Raw genomic sequence first — 25010 nt, forward strand, 5'->3', positions numbered from 1 at the left:
TATATTTATTTATGTCATCTTTCTCTTCATGACGATGATTTAAAACTGATTTCAGTTCTTGGAGTTAAATAGCTCGTTTCATTACTACACTAGCATGTAATATTCAATCAGTTCATCTATATTATTATTATTATTATTATTATTATTATTATTATTATTATTATTATTATTATTACTACTACTACTGATAAAGCTATCAGTTGTTGTTGTTGTTATTATTATTATTATTATTATTATTATTATTATTATTATTATTATTAGTAGAGCGATCGGTTTGGAAGTAAATCCCGAAAAGACAAAGTATATGATTATGTCTCGTGACCAGAATATTGTACGAAATGGAAATATAAAAATTGGAGATTTATCCTTCGAAGAGGTGGAAAAATTCAAATATCTTGGAGCAACAGTAACAAATATAAATGACACTCGGGAGGAAATTAAACGCAGAATAAATATGGGAAATGCGTGTTATTATTCGGTTGAGAAGCTCTTATCATCCAGTCTGCTGTCCAAAAATCTGAAAGTTAGAATTTATAAAACAGTTATATTACCGGTTCTTCTGTATGATTGTGAAACTTGGACTCTCACTCTGAGAGAGGAACATAGGTTCAGGGTGTTTGAGAATAAGGTGCTAAGGAAAATATTTGGGGCTAAGCGGGATGAAGTTACAGGAGAATGGAGAAAGTTACACAACACAGAACTGCACGCATTGTATTCTTCACCTGACATAATTAGGAACATTAAATCCAGACGTTTGAGATGGGCAGGGCATGTAGCACGTATGGGCGAATCCAGAAATGCATATAGAGTGTTAGTTGGGAGACCGGAGGGAAAAAGACCTTTAGGGAGGCCGAGACGTAGATGGGAGGATAATATTAAAATGTATTTGAGGGAGGTGGGGTATGATGATAGAGACTGGATTAATCTTGCACAGGATAGGGACCGCTGGCGGGCTTATGTGAGGGCGGAAATGAACCTTCGGGTTCCTTAAAAGCCATTTGTAAGTAAGTAAGTATTATTATTATTATTATTATTATTATTATTATTATTATTATTATTATTATTATTATTATTAGGGGCTAAGAGGGATGAAGTTACAGGAGAATGGAGAAAGTTATACAACGCAGAACTGTACGCTTGTATTCTTCACCTGATATAATTAGGAACATTAAATCCAGACGTTTGAGATGAACCTGCGGGTTCCTTAAAAGCCAATATTATTATTATTATTATTATTATTATTATTATTATTATTATTATTATTGGTCATTAAATAATTAAAATTGCAATAGGCTTCGTTAAAACGAAACATTACATATTAAAAAACAAGATCATTCACGTTCACATTAAAGAACTAGTCAACAGTATAAAAAGCCTTATCAGTTAATCACTTTAAGATAACTTGTTTTAAAATGGGAAAGAGCATCACATTTGACATTAACAGGCAAGACATTAAAAAATCGTATTCCCATAGTTTCCCAAATTTTCAGTGCTTTGGAAGCGCGACAATATTTAAAACACAAATCTTCACATGACCTAGTGCCGTAATCATGATTGTTAGATCTACTACAAGATTTATCCACATTTTCTCTTTTAAAAATCAGGCAAGCAAAGATATAAATTCCAGGAAAAGTTGGTATTTTATTTTGCTAACCTCAATTAATTTCGACAAAGAAAAAGTGACGTATCATTGTTTCTTTTATTTAATAAAAAACTTCTGAGAGGAGAAATGCTGAAGACTAATGAAGAAATGGTATCTCAACAGGCTATGAAGGCCTAATAGATGATGATGTTGGTAAATTTATGATAATGATTCCTACTCTGATCATTCAGACGATGTTCCGCGCCGTAGCGTCGTAGTCCAAGGCATCAAGCCTAGTCTGGCGTTTCGGAATGCGCGCTGGTTCGGTTCCTCATGTGAGAAGAAATTTTCTCATGATATTTCTGCTAGTGTATGGGACCGGTGTGCACCCAGCATCGTGATCTGGGGAGCTACGATAGGTAGCGAAATCCAATTTTCGAAAACCAGCTATAACGGCTGGTGAGATCATCGTACACGATATCTTCGTTCTGGTTGGATGATCGTTCACCTCTGCTGAGGCATGTGGACGTGAAGCCAACAGTCGGCTGGTAGGCCCTGGGCCCTGGCCCTACATGGGCTATCGCGCCTAGCAGTTAGGACGACGAAACGTTGGAAGACTACAACTAAGGCCCAATTGTATAAAACTCCCTGACTAAAGATCAACTTTGATCGAAGATCGGTAAGTGAACCGAGTTCAGACACTTCTATTGTATAAAACTTTTCTGCGATCAAATTACCTTGGTTCAAATGCAATCTAAGTTCACGTGAAAAGGATTTGGCAACATCGCATAAACAGGTGAAATACGTGATGCGCGGACCATGTTATACAGGTTTGTTCAGTGTTGCCAATCTAGCGATTTTAACTCTTTTTCAATAACAATTTCTTTTAACTTTTATATTGCTTAAATAGGGATTTAGCGACCTTTTTAGCACCCCATAGTGACAAAATTTAATCTTTCTTTGTTGATAATAATTAGAAATCTAGCGACTTTCCAACTACTTTTTGGCAACTTTCCGCACAGTCTGTTGGAGACACTGGTTTGTGTTCTGCAATGTAAATAATGGCGGACAATAAGAAGAAGGTTGACTGTTCTCCAAATTGTTATCATGTTATGGTGTTTGATACTGCTAAACATAATAAAGCTTTATAAAACGACAATTTTCATTTAGTAATACAGTTAATATCCATTAATAATTAATGGTTGTTATAAACATAATATAATTATAGGTTATGTTATTTGATACTGCTGAACACGATAAAGCCTTATAAAATATAAGAATGTTTGTATATTAAGGCAAGAAATTGAAAAAAAATATATATATATAAATGTATCTACCGTATCTACTAATATTAATAACAATAGTTATTCTTTTTGCACAATCTGCCACTCGTATATTTCAAACAGAAAAGAAATAACTGAACTTGGATCATAAAGAAATAACTGAACTTGGATCATCTAACTTAATCGGAGAAATTTCTTCAGTCAAAGTTGACTTCAGTTTAAGACAAATTAATCTCAGATTAGACTTTATACAACACAAAATTCCAAGTTCAGCTAGAACGAGGATCAATTTAACCTATGGTCTAAGATTAAATGGTTTATACAATCGGCCCTAAGATAGACATCACCATCATATCAACATCTTCGGCGCTACAACCCTTGAACAGCTCGGGCCTCTTGCACGACTGCTCCATTCATTGCAGTCGACCGCACGCCTCCGCCGTCCTCGCACCCCCAGCTGCCTGAGGTCAACTTCCGCTCCATCCTGCCAGCTTGCTCTGGGCCTTCCTCTTCTACATCGTCCCTGAGGCTTCTGCTTCACACCTTGATGCTCGCTCTGTCTTCCGTCATTCGATCCAAATGCAGCGGAGTCTTCTAATTAATCGTAGGTTTATCATATAGGATAGACATCACATCTCATAATAATGACGATGATGATAATAATAATAATAATAATAATAATAATAATAATAATAATAAATGCATAGCCGAACATACAAAATTAAGACATTATAAAACTGTCATTAAACCAGAATGTCTCTATGGAGCAGAAACGTTAATTTTGAATAAAAATCACATATCGAAAACATTGAGAAAAAAGAATTCAAAACCACAAGGAAATTTTTAGGCCCAAAAGCCATGGGTGTACAATACAGACTCAGAAGTGAACAAGAAATAAAAAAAAAATACACTGACATTCATAGTGACATTAGAAAACGAAGGTTAGAAATTTACGGACGCATCAAAAGAATGAATTCCTACAGACTCATAAAACAAATATGTAGTTGAATTTTATGAAAATAGGAGTAAAGCACAGATACTATAAAATGGATTGCGGAAATAAAAAATGACTTAAAACTGATACGAATCTCACAAGAAGACATCTTAAACAAAGAGATCTTTGGAATCAAAGTTCATAAATTGCAAGTTGATAAAAAGGAAAAACCGAAGAAAAACACTGGAACAACGTGGACTGAAGAGAGAAAAGAAGCCCACAGCCAAAGAATGAGAGAACAATGGGCAAAGAAACGCCTCTAAGTATTTTGCGTGGTGCTAAATGGGCTCATTCGCAAGTAATAATAATAATAATAATAATAATAATGTCGTAATTTATTATCTCTTCTTTATCTTTGTTTAACTCCCTTTCTTACAAGCTAGTGTCCGTAGAGGAAGGATAATTCTTTGGATTACAAACGAGACATGGACAAGTGAGGGAGGTGAGGGATCAGCTGGGTGCAAGGACAAGCTCCTGAAGACAACACGAACACATAAATAGACAACGGATTTCAGTTTTAATGTTTTAAATATAAAATAATTGTGTACTTATTTGAACTTAAATAATGGGGAATTCTAAAGTTGGTTTATTTACCGTAGAGAGAGAGAAGAATCCAAAAAGGATAGCTGCCCTTGAAAAAGGGGTACCGAGCGGTAACAGCACCTAAATTAATTGTAGATCAACAATATTCTATTTTAAATTTAAATTTTATTTTTATTTTATTTTAATTTAATTTGTTTTTGGGGGGCAACTATCCTCGACATGAATAATTTATTTTTCATATATAGAGCTGTACAGATGGTTATTTACAATTAACAAGGAATGTCTTAAAACATTAATGGCTATATCTTGAAGTTCCAAAAGATCGATATGGAAACGATGAAAGAAATTGATACAAAATCTTGATATAATGCCCCTTGCACCAAAGAGCAAGCCAATTACTTCCCAGCGACAAGTTAATTTAAGATTGTTAAATATTATTTATACTAATAAGGGGTTCGCTCAATTCAGATCTTTGTGAAAGGGGTTCCCGAGTCTCAAAAGTTTGGTAACCACTAAGCTATCTGATACGGCATAAGCTAACCGGGTTAAGTTCTGAAAATGTGATGGCCCATCCTTTCTCTGTTCGAAAGTTACGTGCTCTCAAATCCCCAAGGGAGTATAAAATGGTATTACTCCCTCTACACAATTCTATAAGCAAGAATGAATCGGTGATGAAATTCAAGAAACAATAAAATTGTTAATCAGTTAGATAGGATTTCTTGTCATGCGTAACGTGAAAGCACTTGAAAGGGAGTACGTAGAAATAACAAAATAAAGCAAGAGGTGGATAAAACCAGTTCAGTAGATCGTCTGTTTCGTACCTGTGTACACAACACGAGACTTGTTCTCCTTCACATTTCTTCAGGCCTCGCAATGCAAATCTGCGGGCCTCGTTTACGTGGGGCTGCGATATTCTGCGCACGTATAGGGTGACACATAAATGTATATACACTGCGTCTTAATGTTTCTTAATACTAAATGGATTTTGTAAACAAAGTAGACATAGTTGTGTATGTAACTTAAGACCATGGGTACCGGTTGCTTTCAAATGCTACACATGTGCGTGGTAAGCAAGATCTAGTACTGCAGATGGTAATACTGGTTCAAAACTGGTTTCTGAGGAAAATACCTTCAGTGGACTTTCAATTGTTCAAATTATGTAACTTACTACGTTACAATTACTAATTACTGTTACATACATGTGATTATTTCAAAAGAAGTGGAATTCGATTGGTAAGACGATATTCTTTGAGAAAAACTTTGTCCATAAGAGATACCATTTATAACAGAGCGTTGTCACCATTAGCAACAGACTATCGTTTAAATATTGATAGGATCTTAACTTGAATCCGAAGGCTATAGAAAACAAACTCAGTATAAATCGAGAGAAACTACAAAGTACTCGAAACAAGTTAATGGAGTGACAGAAGAGTTTTAGTTGGTTATTTAACGACGCTGTAACACCTACTTGGTATTTGGCAAGATGAGGCCGAAGATTACCTGACATTTGCTTTACGCTTGGGGAAAACCTCTGAAAAAAAAACCGACCACATAATCAGCCCAAGCGGGAATCGAACCCGTGCCCGAGCGCCTCAGCCGACTGAGCTATGCCGGTGGCTTAGTTTCTATATTATTTACTGTTGGATTTATATTATTAACTATTATTAGTATGATAATAATAATTAATATTATTACTGACATTTTTATTGATATACAAAATATTTAATTTGATTCATGCGACTCTTGTAACATAAATAATAGTCGATCAAAGATCATGATCATTAACTGGAGCAATTGGAGCTGTAGTAACAATAACAGGTATAATTAAATGATTCCATCAATACTATCAAGAATTATTAATAATTTGGAATAACAATTATATTATTAACTATAATTCAATGATTACGAGATACTGTACAGTAGTGGCAAAAAAAAAAAAACCGGACCGACCCTTGTAGCTGATTTCAGAGCCTTGTTCACTCAGAGCACGAAAAACTGGTAACTAAGACTTTCGTGGTTCGAATCCTGCCTGGGAAGGAAACTTTTTTTTTGTTTCTTATTCAAATTTATTCCCAATACTTTTCGATTGCAGCGATATTTTACTACTTAATTAACTTATTATTCCCAGAACATGAATTTTTCCAGCAATCGAAAAGTATTGGAAATAAATTTGAATAAGGAACAAAGAAAAAGGTTCCTTCCCAGCAGGATTCGAACCACGAAAGTCTTAGTTACCAGTCTATCGTGCTCTGGAGTGAACAAGGCTCTGAAATCAGCTACAAGGGTTGGTCCGGTTTTTTTTTTGCCACTACTGTACATGAATGAATGAATGAATGAATGAATGAATGAATGAATGAATGAATGAATGAATGAATGAATGAATGAAAAGTACGACCCGCGCTTTAGGAATCAGTTTTGTAGGTCATTTTGAGCAAAAACGTCATATGAACATAGGTTCGATGATCAATATTTAAAAAGAAACAACTGTTCGATTGCTAAGAAAGAAGCAGTTGTGAGCGGAATTAAAGGGAATCAATTAAAAACACACAGAAAGATTATTAAAAAATACTATATTAAACAGAAAGCAGAATTTCAAATATTTCTATTTAAACCTCAACGCACTTCGCGCATGGTTCACAAAATGGGCACGTAATACTGGTGACAGACTACAGTCACTAATCGCGATTAGCTCCGATCGCGATTACCAAAAATGTGGTGACACACCAGGTCACGCTTGGTCCAGTCTGGTCAACAGCTCAATTACCATAGAGGAAACAATTTTCTCTATGTACATACGTATATGTTTGTTTCCCGCCTAGACAACACCTAAAGTTCATAATTTCATTTGATGTTTTTTCATTGTTTTTTTTTTTTCCTTTTTTTTTTTTGTTGTTTCTTGCACCTTGATATGGAAATTTATTTGTTAAAATTGTTATATGCTTCACAATGTAAACTGATACAATTTATATCATTACTATTTATACTATTTTGAAAAGAGATTTTATAACCTATAAAATTTATATCATGTCAAAAATGTATATTATTTTGTAATAAAACATATTTTTAAAATCAACCCTAACCTCAACGATAGCGTCGTAATGGAGACTGAAATTGAAAATTTGAAAAAGAAACCAGTTCCAGTTTGTAATCTATTATTTATTGAAATGAAACATCTTTCAGCAGCCTTCTATTGCTCTCTCTCCACACACACACACACACACACACACGCACGCACGCACGCACACACGCACGCACGCACGCACACACACACAGATATATATGAATAGCTCGTCTGTTATTTGTTAATATATTTCTTCTTACTTTTCTCACATCTGCGTTAAATTTCTCCACTACGTCTAATAGTAGCCAAATTCAATTTTTAGCCATTCATTTTAGTTTCTATTTGATATAATACAATGGAAGGGGTAACAAAATTCCATAGTAGAAGCTATCACGACTTCCTAAATAATATAAATCAAGGTGATTCGAAACCAAAGATTACTAAAATTAGATTTATTTAGATTAGATTTATTTATTTAAAATGTCACTTTCGTCCACTGGGCAGTGCCTCAACGCGATTATCTTGTTCTGGAAACAGGATTTAGCTCCTGATCGCGATCAGGACGGTGACACACTACAAACCCGATCGCGATTAGTGACTGTAGTCTTTCACCAGTATAACTGTTCTCTTGTCTGTACTTTCGTCTGGTATACAAGGTCTTTCATTCACTCCCTTTAGTGCGGGCCTCACTGTTTGTATTAACACGTAAATAAGTTACAAGCCTGGTACGGAAGTACAACGTAAAGATTTTTACAAATAAAAAAAGTATGGTAATTGAAAGCATGTTGATATTACTTTTTTTTTGCTCAAAATTATCTTTAGAAGTGAATCCCAACTCGCTGTTCATATGTCGTGAATACCAGGTGTCTCTCAAATGCTCCAACAAATTTTGAGAGGTGATTCTACATACAAAAAAAAATAATAACTTTAAAAATTCCACAGCCTATATACATATGGCCGGAACCTAAGCATTCAGAACTAGAGCCCTTTCCTTACGTAGAATCCCTCAGAGTAAAACCAACGCCAAAAGTTTGTTGGAGCATTTTATAGACACCCTGTATAAAACCGATAGTAGAGTGCTGCTGACGTGTAAGAAAATATGATGTGAAGTATGATTAATATGGGGATTAAGTATAGGGTATGTCAAAAGTCAGTTCAAAAATTAAACCGCTATAAATATTATAATATTTGAGATATGGAAAACACAAAAACATCACAGTGTTGGACAAACAACGGGGTTTACAAAACATTGGGAAGACGTCTGCCGTTCTCTTGTACAACGTACAGCATTCTGTCTGCGACACCATGCACAGTATTTTGCAGATGTCTTAGAATATTGGCAATTTCTTGCGATATGGCATCTTTCAGTTGCAGTAGGGTTGTTGGATGTGTCAGGAAAACTCGTTCTTCAAGGTAACCCCAAATCAAAAGTCGGCGGGATTGAAATCTGGAGATCGCAGAGGCCACATTGTTAGAAAGTGTCTAGGGATGACACGATCTTCAAACATCTGCGTAATTAATTGTTTTGCAGGGATAAATATATGGGGTGGAGCGCCATCTTGCATGAAGATTATGTTTTCCATACCGTGATTCCTCAGTCTAGTGATGACGAAGTTCTGTAACATGCTGTAGTAGCGCTCCCCGTTTACTGTAACAGTCTGTCTCATTCCATTATTGGCCACACCTGTGGAGTAACGGTTAGCACATCTGGCCAGAAAACCAGGTGGCCCGGGTTCGATTCCGGGTCGGGGCAAGTTGCCTGGTTGAGGTTTTTCCGGGGTTTTCCCTCAACCCAATATGACCAAATGCTGGGTAACTTTCGGTGCTGGATTCCGGACTCATTTCACCGGCATTATCACCTTTATCTCATTCAGACGCTAAATAACCTAAGATGTTGATAAAGCGTCGTATAATAATCTACTAAAAATTAATAGTGGAGTTAACACGTGTAATTGAGGTTCGTTTTCCGACCAAAGTCATCAGTAGGCACTTTCCAACAATGTGGCCTCTGCGATCTCCAGATTTCAATCCGGCCGACTTTTGGTTGTGGGGTTACCTTAAAGAACGAGTTTTCCTGACACATTCAGCAACCCTACTGCAACTGAAAGATGTCATCTCGAAAGAAATTGTCAATATTTCAAGACATTATCTGCAAAATGCTGTGCATGGTGTCGCAGACAGAATGCTGTACGTTGAACAAGAGAACGGCGGACATCTTCCCAATGTTTTGTAAACCCCGTTGTTTGTCCAACACTGTGATATTTTTGTTTTTTCCCTATCTCAAATATTACAATATTTATAGCGGTTTAATGTTTGAACTGACTTCAAATATGAATAAGTGAACAGAAAGAAGAATGGGAGAAAAATAAAAGTGAAAGTGGCGACTGGAGAATTGTGTTTATGTGAAAAGAATGAGAAACGAGAAAGAAAAACAAATTACAGTGATTACAAGTTGCATCAGAGGTCGCAGTGAAATACAGACAAAAAGAATTTCGCTCTTTCAAATAAAATTTACTGAATTCATACTCCAATTACACGTTGTGTGCATCCACTTCAAATTCTGGAGTTATGAGAGACTGTAATTACAGCATTGACATCACTATCAACTGCATAAATTCCCACAGCTTTGAGAAAATAACAATGTCAAGTGCGTTGTTAGTGAACTTCGTACAAGAAAGACGAGGCGAAGCGAGGAGGAAATTACAAAGAGGGTTGGAAAAGTCGATATCGTTGGAATGCAGACTGCGAGCTGTAAAATCCGCCTACCTTCATGACGGTGCAAAGCACGCACGTACTCATTTACCTATCAGACAGGAGAGCAAAACAATGAAGAGAGCTGAACCATCATGAAGCAGTGACAACATTATGGTGATCGATGTCCAGACGCACACCCTTTCAATGGATTGGAAGAGTTCCACCAGATAATGCATCATGCAGAAGTCTTCAGCATGGGGACGACAAGGGAGATCCGTGCTTCGGATGCAGACAAAACTCTTGGCTGGGCTCCTCCCAGGGTTGGGCGAGTAAATTATCTGTACGTATTTTACGTGTAATTTACATGTAAAATACGTAATGTAGAAAACTGTTTTATGCACGGAGTAATGAACTAACAATCTAAACATCAATTACTTCATACCAGAGGTCTGCATCGGACGTTTTCGCTCGAGCGCCAAGTAGTTCATAGCATAATCCGATAGGTAGCGCACATGCATGATGGGTAAAGTTGTCGCGAGCGATAAATCCTCGAACGGTATAAGCCGAGCGTTAGACATTCGTTCTTGTTACAGTGATGAACTGTGTAGTAACATCATAGATGTTTATCATTTCAAAACTTTGCATTGTTTAACTAACCTCTCCATAGTACAACTACAAAACTTGCTTTAAAATGTAATGTAAATGTTGTAGGTAAATGTTTTCTTTTTCCTCCCCACACAGGAGTGATTTTGTTTTTGCCACATCTGATAGATGTCACCCTATACGTGTATGGACCTATCATATTATATATGTGGTAAATCAAATATTGAATAATTATTAATTAGGAATAATAACTGTATATCGAAGTTTTTCATGCTATGTTATTCATAACTTCATGTTACTGTTTTGGTACGTTCCATTAGACGTTTATCATAAACGCAGAAAATAAAGCCTTATTTTTACCGTGTGAGCAAAACATATGTGTATCTTATCTGTCGCCTTCCATACAAGATAAGACATGTCGGTGAGATGACCTTGTACTGTGCTTCTATTTATTACGAGCGTATCACGACCGATCTTATCTCGCTCGAGCGTGCGACATTCGACCGAGTTCACGCGAGCGATTTAACTCCAATGCAGCACTCTGCTTCATACGTTTTAAGTCCTGATAAGAAAAATGTCTGTTGCAGCAGATTTTTTCTTTTGTGATTTTATAGGCCTACTGTAGTTTTTACATAAATTATTCGTTGTTTCCTTCATTCATGCGGTTGCAGCAATTAATACTAGATGGGTCTGGCCTTATTTGTAGATAAATACGTTTAATTTCATTGTTTCTTTACGAATGCAATGATATAATATATATATATATGATACGATGTAAGTAAATCGTATGCGTTATTATCTTTTCGTTTAATGTATCTCACTTTCATAAAATTCTTCGGATTGTTAGTACTATTCACAACAGAAAACATAAAGAATGCCAACAAAGTGAGGTGGCTTCATTTGCACGGGTGTAACTTCATGAATAACTCATACCGCAGTAACTTAACTATTGCCAAGAGCATCGTTAACAATGGTAATGTCTACATGATTACGCCATTAAAATAAATGCTATACGGAGTGGCACTATAATACAGCTACGAATATACTACCTGTATTAAACTAAGAGAAAACTGCCCTGTTCCATTGTCTATTGCGAAATGCAGTATGGGAACAGATGCATTATAGGACCCACCCTAAATATAAAAATATGCAAAGCCGCAAAAAAAAAAAAGGTTAACGGAAGTAGCGTTTCGATCAATTAAATTATCGATATATATCGTTTTTATTATGATGCCAACCAACCAATATTGTTGGAAATTAGTTTGATCATAATCACGGCGGCAATTTCGAATGCTGTAGTTAAATATCAAAGAGAAGTGAACCAAATTTCCCCTGTTGGCTTAAAATGTAAGTCTAGAAATGGAAATAATGGAATTATAAATAGAACCTTTGTACTTCCTTTATCCATGAATACAGATATGTTGTATAGTTTTTTATGTGATTGTGGTTTACTTAGGAGTGAAATGTTCTGCGAAATATGTAATTCTGGGATGAAGAAATGTAGAAGTAAACTAAATCGATTCATGTGAAGATGTCATCGGAAAATACAAAGTATTAAATGAAAACACGAACGCCGTATCGTAGCACTTTGTGAAATCACTTGAATAACGGAGAAAATGAAAAGAAACATCTCCAGTGAAGTCCATGATAAAATGCTAATTTTTACACCAATTTTTTTATTTATTTCTTTGGTCCAGGTAAAATACTAGTAAAAAGTTCTTTTTTTTTTTTTTTTCATTTCATTTATTTATTCCATAGCTCTTACATTAGCAATGAAGCTTTAAGATGTGGAACAAGTCAAAAGTTTACAAGGTTACAATTACAATTTTTACAAAATTTTACAATTTTTACAATTTTACCATTTTGCAATTTTCTACTATTTTCTTTGCAAATTTCTAAAATTTTTTACAATATTATGGCGAGATGTAGGGAGATGAGATGAGGCCCGAGGATTCGCCAAAAGATTACCTGGCATTTATCAAATTACCTGGCATTTGTGAAAGACTAGTATTTTCCCTAGACCAGAAATTCGGTATAAATGGAGTAAAATTAGTATTTTATAATGTATTATAAAAATGACTAATATGAACTTAATTTCATCGTTGTATTAATACCAATGTTGTATTTTTGAAACTTTAATGTTACTGTGGTTTTTAAGTTTAGTTTTGGTTTGTTTCTTTAACTTTATTTTGAATAAAATATAATATATTGTATAACAAAGGTGACTAATATGAGCTTAATTTCATTTTTGTTGGTTTTATTAAATGATAGGCCTACATGTTTGTAGTATGTTTTTAATTTTGTTAAGATGGCATAGCCTACTTGATACAATAATCGAAAATATACAATATATAATCGATATTATGGAATACTTGAGGTGGTTCCTATAATGCATCTGTTCCGCAGTATGTCTACGAATCGTGGTTTTGCAGAAAATCGACATTTCAAAGTCAATATACAATGGGCTGCAAAAGAAATACCGATACGAAATTATATCGTTTTCCGAGGACTTAGCAAACATGGCGAGCTGTAAAGCTATTTTCCTGAGATCAGTGTTTTTAAAAACATGTAAATACGACTTTTATACCATGTTCAAGTTATTATTTAATATGAATTGATTTTAAATTATTCATATACTTTTATTTTACAACATTAATAACAATACTGCACGAAAATAGTGAAACTACAGTTTATATGGTATTCCAAAGCCTTCCTTATTATCCATGGATGCTATCATTGTTACAATCGATATATACGGACAGTTAGCCTATTGTATTATTTGTTTTTTTTTTTTTAATTTTTAGAGAAAATAATCTGCCCTCAGTGAGGGTGACCATAAAGATAAAGAATAAAAGCACTACAGAATAATTTAGAATTTGATTATTGATATAAAAATAAAATTTTATTACAAATGGAGGTACAGAACTTAAAATTGAATCTAATTTAAACATTTAACAACACATTTCTCCTTTGCATTAAATACAAACTCTTTAGAAAATTCAGACCAGTTCAGATGTGTTGAGATAAAGAAGAATACTTCTGAAATAATAAATAAAATAAATCGTAATCATTTTGTTACTATTTTAGTATGTAATCCTTGATAAGTACAATATTAATCGATTTATTTTGTTGGTTCTTATGTTCGTAACGTCTATAATATTTTTTATTATTAGACCTAATATGATTAGAATTTTACTAGCGGCTTGTACAGCAAATGCTGCTGCAAACTAAGTTCGTTAGACGTTCAAATAAAAATTTTTCAGATTTATTTTCAATGAAGAATACTTGTCTTTTTGATAGTTATTTGCTTCCATAATAATGAAACATACTCCCTCTGAATGGATTTTTTTTAGGCCAAATATTTTTTCTTGAACACATCCAACTTCAGTTTTTGAGCTTCAACGCGAAAACGCAAGTATCAATGTCAGGACGATAGCAGTAGCAATTTCAGGTCATTGTAGATTGTAGGCAAAAGCTAAAAAAATGTCAGGTTTGCTAAGCTTTCGAACAATAGCATTTTCGTATAGCTGCTGCATGTAGAACTTGAAATGTAGACTGTAAAATCATTTTATCCTACTAAGAGATCTTGCTGAAATGATCTGGAGACTACAACATTTTCTAGGCCTCTTATTTTATCAGTAAGTAATACATTTTGATCTTTCCTTAGGAACTGTAATTTTTGCGCTCTCTCGAGCCAATACTGAAGACAATGACATATCAATATCTACACTACACCGCCATTAAGTATATGAAAAAGATCCAACCCCACTGGTTTAATAAGTATAAAAATATTTGATTTTTAATAACAATATTATTATCTTACTTAAGTTTTGTAGTTGAGCAGTCACTCAGTAAATTATAGAAATGAAGATCTAAATTAAGATTTCTCTACATTTACTTACATAACCTCGAAACGTTTCACTTTCATGTCATCAATATAGCATCAATATTATGTAAAATTAATGAAGAATAGACGCATCATGATATTAACTATAATAATATTTAATTTCTAATGGTAATAATGTCATCAAATCACCTCAAGTTTCGTAGATTTGAATATCCAATACACAGCTGTACTCAGAAAATTATACACTGCAGAATCAGTTTTTAATAACAAATTGAATTGAGCTCTAAATATGTCGGCAATTCTGCAGGTCATGGCCTTCGTATAATAGCCTATTGTTTATTGTAGTGTGTGTTTTGTTCTGAAATTCAATCAAATCGGCCGTGATTGAATAAAATTAGTTCTCAAAACTGACAACAGATGGATTTTGGAAAATAGGAAAATTATGTACGAAAATTGACATTTCACTGAAAACTACTACTTTTCCGAAAAACTTTACATGCCAGGCATGAAAATGAGGGGTCACTCATTAAAATCCGTTCAGCCGTTTTCCCGTAATTTCTATTACCAGTTCAAATTATATATATATAGAGATTGGGCTGGGATGGTCTAGGTCTGGTTTCTTGATAAGTAACCTATTTTCAGTATTTGATCCGTCAACAAGTATAATAAAAAATGCTAAAAATGATTGCGATGGTGGCATCAGTACATTCTCTCTCTGGTCGCTCTACAGGCACAACCCACTGCAGGCACTGCAGTGAGTATGAAACTTTACCACATTTGCTTAGGAGTTGCCCACAGGGAGAAGTACTCAGAATAAAATGTCACAACACCATACGTTCTATGATCACAGATGCACTTCGATCCAAAAATCTAGACGTTCACGAAGAAGTTCATTGTATTGCTGATGGTGGGAGCAATCGTAGGACCGATATCATAGCTATAAATAGAAATAAACAGACAGCCGAAATAATTGATCCTACGATCAAATTTGAAATCTCAGCCATCTGAAGTGAACGAAGAGAAAAAGAAAATCTACGAGCCCACGATTCAGTACCTATCAGCGAAATACAACATTGAAAAAATCACAGTTACCGGTCTCTTCTTTGGAACGAGAGGCACCATCCCGAAAGCCTTTGTAAAGTGGAGGGAAAAATACAAGCTGACGAGAGATCTTCAAGATGCCATCGTCACCACCATTATAAAATTTTCTGCAGCGATATTTCGTCAGCATCTTTATGGCGTACATTCAATTTAAATTATACTTGGTTCTTTTTTTTTTCTTATGTCTTAATCACTTTTCTCTGAAACCTGTTTATATAATTTTTCATTTTAAATTTTATTGTGAGCTATTCTGTGTCGCAGGGCAAACCCAAAATATTGGGTCAGACCAATAAATTAAAAGGATTATTTATTATGCCGATAAGATTTTGATTAATTCCATCACGACATTGTATTTTATGAAATAAATTATTAACAAATTTACATACAGAATTCAAAACTCATTTCATACATATAGCGAAGTCCTACTAACACGATAATATTTCAAATCGATAGCGACTTCGACTTGGCATTTATTTTGCATCCCAGTGTACACTATAAATTACCTTACATTCAGGAAAGAACAATGTAATCGCAGATGTCGTTTCTCTTAAATTTAGGAAAGGGCAATATAATCACAAACAGGTCTTTTCTCTTAAATTCTGAGAAGCACCAATTATAAAAAGGGGCCACTTAAATTTTAAAAAAAGACAATTAATTGTAAGAATATTACCACAGTCTACTATATACAGTCACGAAGCTTGGGGTGATTTTTTGCAAATCTCGCGATAGTTGCTAACCGCTTGGAGCGCTGTGAGTAGGCCGTAAGGCAGGCCATGTAACTCGCTTAACCCGATCACGAAGGGCGGCGTTTCAACCATATAAATTAGTTGGAATGCATAAACAGTAACATACGTTTCTCTAAAATGTAGTGTAATTCCATTTAATTTAAAACAATGATTATGAGACACTTCAGACATAATTTACTTGCGAGTTAAGATGTAATATTATTTATGGTGTGAAAATTACGTTGTTCGCATGCGTGATACCTGCCTTTATTTCGATTAAATATTGCGAAATTCTTGTACATTCATTTATGCACGATTCAATAATTTTCAATTGCACCGCACGGATATTTAGATATGTTGAAATTATAGGTTATGTTTACTCTACCAGTTGTCCCTTTCTGTCTAACTTTAGTGATCTCCAATGCCTTGCCATTCATATGAAAATTTAAGGAAGGTAGATGTGCTAAATTGAACTCCCAATATGAATTCTTTTTTATTAAACCTCAAAATAGCTTCCATTCTAAACTTGAAATGTTGACGCGTACAGATTATGTTAACCTGTAAAATTCTCTGCACATTAAAATAACACAGTTTTGTAATTATTTCTGCAACATATTATGCAACAAGAAGTAAACGGAACTTGTAACACATTACACTAAATAAAGCTTAGCAATGATAAGCAATAAAGTTATAATATAATATTTCACTGAGCTCCATACACTGAAATAGAAAACCCGAACAAACATTACGGCTAGATCGAAAAAGCATTGACTGTGCCGTATGTCGCATTTTTGTGAAAAGTTCGTTATCTGTTGTAATAACTGTAAATGGCTAAAATACAATAATTTGAAAAATAATATGGGACAAGGAGACGTTTGTAGTACTATAAATTGTAAGAAAAATAGGTTAGAGTTATTCTTCCGAAAGATCCAGGAAGGTGAGTTTATAGAATATAATATATATTTAGGAAAATAATATATAAACCTTATGTATTTCATATTTAAATAGTGGAAGGAAGGTGTTAATTTTTTCAAAAGAACACGATATCGAAAGTACAATACATTTTATGGTCTGCTAGGGAAAGTCTCTGTGATGAGTCGATAGTAGCGATCCTGGTGGTGAGCAACTATCTATGGATGCATATTTCAACTGTTTACGTTTGCATATTTAGTAAGTATTAAGCTTCGTGACTGTATATAGTAGACTGTGATATTACTTCCCTTAAATTCACAACCTCTATGTATAACAAAATCGAAATTCTCGAATATTTAACTTAAATTCTCAATATCGTAGATATAAAAAAGGATCATCCTATATCGAGCTCAGTTTTGAATAAACCGAATACGTCTAGACAGAGAAACATCCGGAAAAAAATATAATCTTAATTAAAATCTGTAAACATTTCCACCTGCAAATAAATACCATGCAAAACCGATACGCCTGCTCCGTTCCATAGCAATTAAAGGGTGGGTTGACATCGTGGGACGTTGTTATTTTACAATAGACACTCGCGGTGCTTTTCAAGGTTGAAGTCCAAATTAAAAAGTATACCTACATAGGCTTTTGTATATCCTTTCTCGAGCGTTCCACGGCAGTACATCAGCTGGCACAGGTGGGTTGAGAAACATCTGGTTTCCAAGAGCAACCAAGAACCTACTTAATATAGCCTCCTACCATCGGAACCCGACAGTTGTTCCCAGATACTTCAAAGCACGAAGGAAGTAAATCTCCAGCAACGAAGTTTATAAACTCAACCAGATTTACTAAATGCTATTTCTTTCCCAGTTTCTCTCATTATGTACATAAAAACATAATTGCCATCATCGATTAAAGAGCTAGGCTTGTTAACCTGATTCGTTTACACTATTGCAATTGAATTTTAACACTAAACATTCACAAACAGCATGGCTTTCTGATTATGTGGTTAACATGATGAAAAATCATCGCATGAGGCAATACAGTACAAACATAAGCGAAGTATTACAACCGTAGTTTACAGAATTATTGAGAGTGTGGAATTAGAAAAGGCTTTTGACAGTACATTGACGGGGATACTGAAGAAAATAAGTGTGGATTTGAAAGAGAGGAAACTGTTCAATAATCTTTATATGAAACAACGAGTCAAAGTCAGGATAGGAGAAGAAATGTCGGAAGGAAGTGAAATAGGGAGAGGAGCACAAGGATGCTCTTTATCACCTACCCTGTTCAACGTCTACTTGGAAGAATTAGTGAAAACTCTTTTCAGAACATGGGAGAGGGGAGTGATAGTAGGAGGAAGATGAATAAAGTGCATAAGATTTGCTGATGATACGGCGTTGTTAGCAGAAGAGGTTGTGATACTAAGGGCCGATTGTATAAATCATTTAATCTTAGATCAGAGGTTAAATTGATCCTCGTTCTAGCTAAACTTGGAATTTTGTGTTGTATAAAGTCTAATCTGAGATTAATTTGTCTTAAACTAAAGTCAACATTGACTGAAGAAATTTCTCCGATTAAGTTAGATGGTCCAAGTTCAGTTATTTCTTTTCTGTTTGAAGTATACGAGTGACAGATTGTGCAAAAAGAATAACCATTATTATTAATATATTATATGGTAGATACATTTATGTATATTTTTTTTTTCAATTTCTTGCCTTAATATACAAACATTCTTACATTTTATAAGGCTTTATCGTGTTCAGCAGTATCAAATAACGTAACATATAATTATATTATGTTTATAACAACCATTAATTATTAATGGATATGATAGATACATTCATAAATTTTCAATTAACTGTATTACTAAACGAAAATTGTCGTTTTATAAAGCTTTATTATGTTCAGCAGTATCAAATATCATAACATAACAATTTGGAGAACGGTCAATCTTCTTCTTATTGTCCGCCTTATTTACAACGCAAAAAACAAACCAGTGTCTCCAACAGTGTGCGGAAAGTCGCCAAAAAGTAGTTGGAAAGTCGCTAGATTTCTTATTATCAACAAAGAAAGATTAAATTTTGTCAATATGAGGTGCTAAAAATGTCGCTAAATCCTTATTTAAGCAATATAAAAGTTAAAATAAATTATCGTCGAAAAAGAGTTAAAGCCGCTAAATTGGCTACACTGAACAAACCTGTACAACATGGCCCGCGCATCACATACTTCACCTGTTTATCCGATGTTGCCAAGTCCTTTTCACGTGAACTTAGATTGCATTTGAACCAAGGTAATTTGATCGCGGAAAAGTTTTATACAATAGAAGAAGTGTCTGAACTCGGTTCACTTTCCGATCTTCGATCAAAATTGATCTTTAGTCAGGGAGTTTTATACAATTCGGCCTAAGGGATATGCTACTGGAGCTAAATGACAGCTGTGAGCAATACGGAATGAAGATAAATGCAAATAAGACGAAGAGCATGGTAATAGGAATAAAAATAAAGAAGATAAAGGTAAATGAGGCAGTAGAGTACTTTTTGCATTAATATTTTATGTTTCCATGCTTATCTATATTTAGTTATTAAAATATACTGTGAAATTTAATTATATCTTCAATATACGAGATCAGTAAATTATTTTACAGTACATGAACATTCGTGCAGGGATAGTTTGAAATTAATTTCAAACCGATCATAGCTGATCATGCCCAATAGTTGAGGTTGAAACAGTTTTCAAACAGCACAAACTCACTGCAGAAACAAAACTATTCCGTGGTAAGAATAAAACATTTGAGTACCTACTCACTTTTGATTACATACTCATAACATGGAAGCATAGTAGAATATACTTAAGTGTCCATCTTGTACAGAATATATACTCATGCTTGATAAGAATAAAAGCTAGTATATTCTCATATTTATAAGTTCGTTCTCATGTTATTCTGAGTATGGTTTGTAGCAGGCTCAATTCTGAATATTTGTTGATTTGTTTTCAGTTTAAAGTTAAATAAAAAAAATGGCAGAATTTATGAACGATGTAGTACCTCATGGAAAAATATAGAAAAAGACGTGAACTTCAGAAGCCTTTAACGTTTCACAAAAGTGAATGTGGAAAAGGTAAACACGTATTTGTTATTCATAAAAAACATAACCTATAAAAATATGAATTATAAGGTTAGATTGTATTGTTAAATATAATTAACAATTACAGTTTATTTTGTAAAATTTGAATTGCAAAATGCAATTACTTGTAACCCTAGATCATATATGTAACAGATAACTCCTCGCTACGTTAAAATCGGCAGCACTTTGAAGAGAACAACCGCCAGGATCGCCACCCGTCCGCCGTAAACGAACACGAGATGGCAGCACAGTTGCTAATGCAATTCAAATGGGTATTATGACGTGACTCTCTATGTAACAACTAGACGGCAGCGTAGTAAACCTGACAAAAGTTGTTAACCTCAAAGCCTATAACCCCGACATATCTGTTACATATATGATCTAGGCTTGTAACTTTAAATTATATATATATATATATATATATATATATATATATATATAACTCTCTGTAATAAAAATAGAATTAGCATAACTGGAATTCTAGAAATGGATTGTAATCTCTATCCAACATCCCGTAATGACGATTTCCCAGTACTATTTTCTTGTTTCCTGTTTATTAATGTCATTTATCTGATTCACTCTCTCTTTCATCTTTATTTATTTATTCATTTATTTATTTACTTATTTATTTGTTTATTTAATTTACTTACTTATTTATGTTCATTTACTTATTTATTTATTTACTTACTGTGAAAGTCTATAAAAAAAACTGAGCATCACGGTGCAATGTGGTCAAAGAGGATAGGTTACACGAGTACATACTAACTTTTAAACGATCAAGAAGGCTGTAGAGATGAGTATATATTCGCGTTAGGTAGAATGTCTTTATTCTTACGAAAATGAGTATGTTCTAGTGGTTACGAGTATATAATCACAGGAAGCGCTCATACTCAATAGTATAAACCTTGAGACAGTACTTAAGCTTTATTCTTACTACCCATTGATTACATAGATTTGCTTTCAGAAACGGCACAGACTTATCCATTCCATAAAGTTATGGAATAGATATGTCGAGTTTTGTGCAACCGGACATAAGTCATGTAGCCTATGTATGTACGTAGGCTATGTATGTATAGTATGTAGGTATGTATCATAATATGTCGTAGAAGGTTCATAAAATACGACGTGTATTGCTCTATATTAATCTCGGTTTGGAATTTTTCAGTAAGAGTTTCTGAAACTCTGTGCGGTGTTGCAGCTGACATCGGACAAACTCATGATCAGAACACATGCAAAGAACGAGTCAACGTTCAGATAAATTAGACAGGTGCGCACGCCACGCGACGAGTCAGTTTTTCCGGATGCGATTGTAGTCTCCAACTATATTTATTACTGTGGGACAAAACCCAACCTTGAATTCGCAGCACTACACATGCTATTTTACTGCTGAGGCTTTTCTTTTTTGCTAATTTGCAGGCACAAAATACAGTGCGATCTGCTAAAATTATCAAAGTGGGCAACGACTTTCGTCTTTAAATTCAGACATTATTCTGGATAAGTCTCTTCGTCGTCTAAATGTCGAAATTATCGTATTGGCCCGAATATAAGTCGCACTTTTTAATCCAATTTTCAATTGAAAAAATCAGGATGCGGCTTATAAACGCTACTTACGCTTTTACATACCATTGTCTCTGAACGGATAAATACAACAATTACTGAATTATTCCGTTGACTATGGCAACCGTACTGCATATACCAAATATCCAAGCAGTGCTGTCCTTCGCATAACGTCACAAGAAACTCGCCAAATAACCGTAGGCCATGTGTAAGCTAATAATTTAAGAAGTTGGAAACACATTTTTACAACAAAATACCACAAGTATTATCACAGAATCATAACATGAACTACAGATGAAGCAGAAAAAGCTTTTCTTCATCTCATAAATACTTTTCATACGTAAAAAATAAACCAAAGCAAAATAATACTATCTAGGTCAGCAGGAAGTCTAACATATAAACTAATTTAAACGTAGCAAAACTCCATTTTGTGTAAGTATTTCAGGATTAACACTACTTAGCAATTATTTTTGAATATGAATATAATATTAAATAACTTACCCGTCACAATCCACTTTGTTTAGACGAATTCTGCCATCTGAAATGAAGGATAGACTGAATTAACCACAAGATTTTTAGTTTTACACTTTCAATTAACAGGTTCATTCCTACGGCTTTATGAAAAAAAGTTGAAGAACCCTCTGATCTTTGATTTACATAGAGATGTAGCCCCTGTTACTTAGATTGGCTTCTTGTAATGTGCAAGAATACAACACAAATACTTTATGTAAAGATTATTAACTTTCTGGTCCTACAGAATTATGTTATGGTTATTATTGGTTAATAACGGAGAAAAATTCGCTCCGAAGCCGGGGATTGAACCCAGAACGCACTGGGTGCTCTACCAATGAGCTACACCGAGTGCTCTGGATTGAGCTTCGGCGTAGCACAGTAGTAGAGCACCCAGTACGTAGAACTGGGGGTCCTGGGTTCGATCCCCAGCGCCGGAGTGAATTTTTCTTCGCTATTAACAAATATTTTAATAGAAGTAACTGGTGGTGGTGATGGAAAGAGCAGTAGGAACAGTAAATGTGGCAGTAGTGGTGGTGGTGGTGGTGGTGGTGGTGGTGGTGGTGGTGGTGGTGATGGTGGTCGTAGCAGGAGCAGTAGTAATTTTTTTAGTTGGTTATTTAACGACGCTGTATCAACTACTAGGTTATTTAGCGTCGATGAGATTGGTGATAGCGAGATAGTATTTGGTGAGATGAGGCCGAGGATTCGCCATAGATTACCTGACATTCACCTTACGGTTGGGGAAAACCTCGGAAAAACCCAACCAAGTAATCAGCCCAAGCGGGGATCGAACCCGCGCCCGAGCGCAACTTCAGACCGGCAGGCAAGCGCCTTAATCGACTGAGCCACGCCGGTGGCTAGTAGTAGTAGTAGTAGTAGTAGTAGTAGTAGTAGTAGTAGTAGTAGTAGTAGTAGTAGTAGTAGTAGTGTAGTAGTAGTAGTAGTAGTAGTTTAAAAAAGTTCCATTACAAGTATCTCTTACTTATGGCTTTTAAGGAACCCGGAGGTTCATTGCCGCTCTCACATAAGCCCGCCATCGGTTCCTATCCCGTGCAAGATTAATCCAGTCTCTATCATAATATCCCACCTCCCTCAAATCCATTTTAATATTACCCTCCCACCTACGTTTCGGCCTCCCCAAAGGTATTTTTCCCTCCGGGCTCCCAACTAATAGTCTATACGAGTATGCATTTCTGGAGTCGCCCATACGTGCTACATGCCCTGCCCATTTCCCGAAGCTTATTGTGTGGTTTCGTAACTAGCTGTTTTTTTATGGTGATGGGTTGTTAGCTCTTCGTCCAACCCACAAGCTGGAGGACCACCGCTTATCGGCTGTCCACGACTGCGTATTCAATATATTCGCAGCTACTAGAGATGAACAACGATCGAGAAAGCAAGACTAACAGCGCCCGCAAAGCCGAAAACCCGCACGACAATGTTGCATACGTCGCGTCGTTGACGTAAAGACTGCTTGTGAGTGTTTCGAGATTGATCACTCCCGAAGTCCCGAACGTCAAGCAGCCTTGAATCGCCACAGTTGTTTATGCCTGACTTAACTTTTATCTACTTTGTCAACTGTTATATATGTATAAACAATCAACTAGCTTATTTGAAATATCATCTCTACCTTTCAGTGTATAATAATCCGTTCCCCAGTCTTTATTTAATTACTAGGCCCTTATTAAATGGCTAGGAATTTTCTTTTCATATGTTTATGATGAAGTGTGCAATCTCAGGTAAAAATATATTAACGTTATGTTTTATATTTCTTAGAAATGCAAATTTATTTAAGAATTGTTTTTTTTTTCTATTTATATAACCATAGGTAATATCATATAATAGAACCAGACCATTTTGATAACTAAGATACTGTTCTGTTTTGTCTTTTTGTCTCATTTAAACATTTATAATGTTATTTATTTCAATGATGTATGTTATTCAAAGTTACGAAATCTTTTCACGTCGACCAAATGCTATTTCGAGAATGATGAGCGAGACTCGAAGCGCACGAGAATAACGAGACGATACTCGAAAGACAAATGCAACGAACACAGCGAGCGAGAGCGGCAGTTAGTTTTGTTCATCTCTAGCAGCTACCCTCCATATCTGGAGGCCGTCTCCTCTATCCGCAACCTGAGGACGCGCCATGCCGTGGTGATAGGGACCCACAATACATGGTTACAAGTATCTCAATATCACAAAATTTGTTGATACGTCCTTCTGGCATGATGCCCTCGATTTCATTCGGATATATCTTTTGGGTACAATTGAAGAAAGTAAACTATTAACACCAATACAAATCGCATGTTCTAAATGAGTAAAAAGTTATAATAAAGTACAGAGTCTTTCATAAGTAACGAGTCTATCGAAAAATCAACTATTTTGGTTAACTTTTTAAAATTATGTTCATCCTCACGAGAAAGAACCCTTCCCGGTTCCTTACAGTCGATTTGGAAACAAACACCCC

At 34.9% G+C, this 25010-nt stretch overlaps 1 long non-coding RNA gene across 2 annotated transcripts in view; it reads right to left on the bottom strand.

Annotated features, from left to right (window-relative positions):
• Positions 1–25010, bottom strand: part of LOC138702021 (uncharacterized) — a 248757-nt gene that overhangs the window by 203253 nt on the left and 20494 nt on the right. For both annotated transcript variants that reach the window (XR_011332770.1, XR_011332769.1), the window contains exon 2: positions 22532–22568. This is a non-coding gene — a long non-coding RNA (uncharacterized lncRNA). The remainder of the gene's footprint in view (positions 1–22531; positions 22569–25010) is intronic.

This window comes from Periplaneta americana, chromosome 6 (assembly GCF_040183065.1).
Source record: "Periplaneta americana isolate PAMFEO1 chromosome 6, P.americana_PAMFEO1_priV1, whole genome shotgun sequence".
Lineage (NCBI taxonomy): Eukaryota > Metazoa > Arthropoda > Insecta > Blattodea > Blattidae > Periplaneta > Periplaneta americana.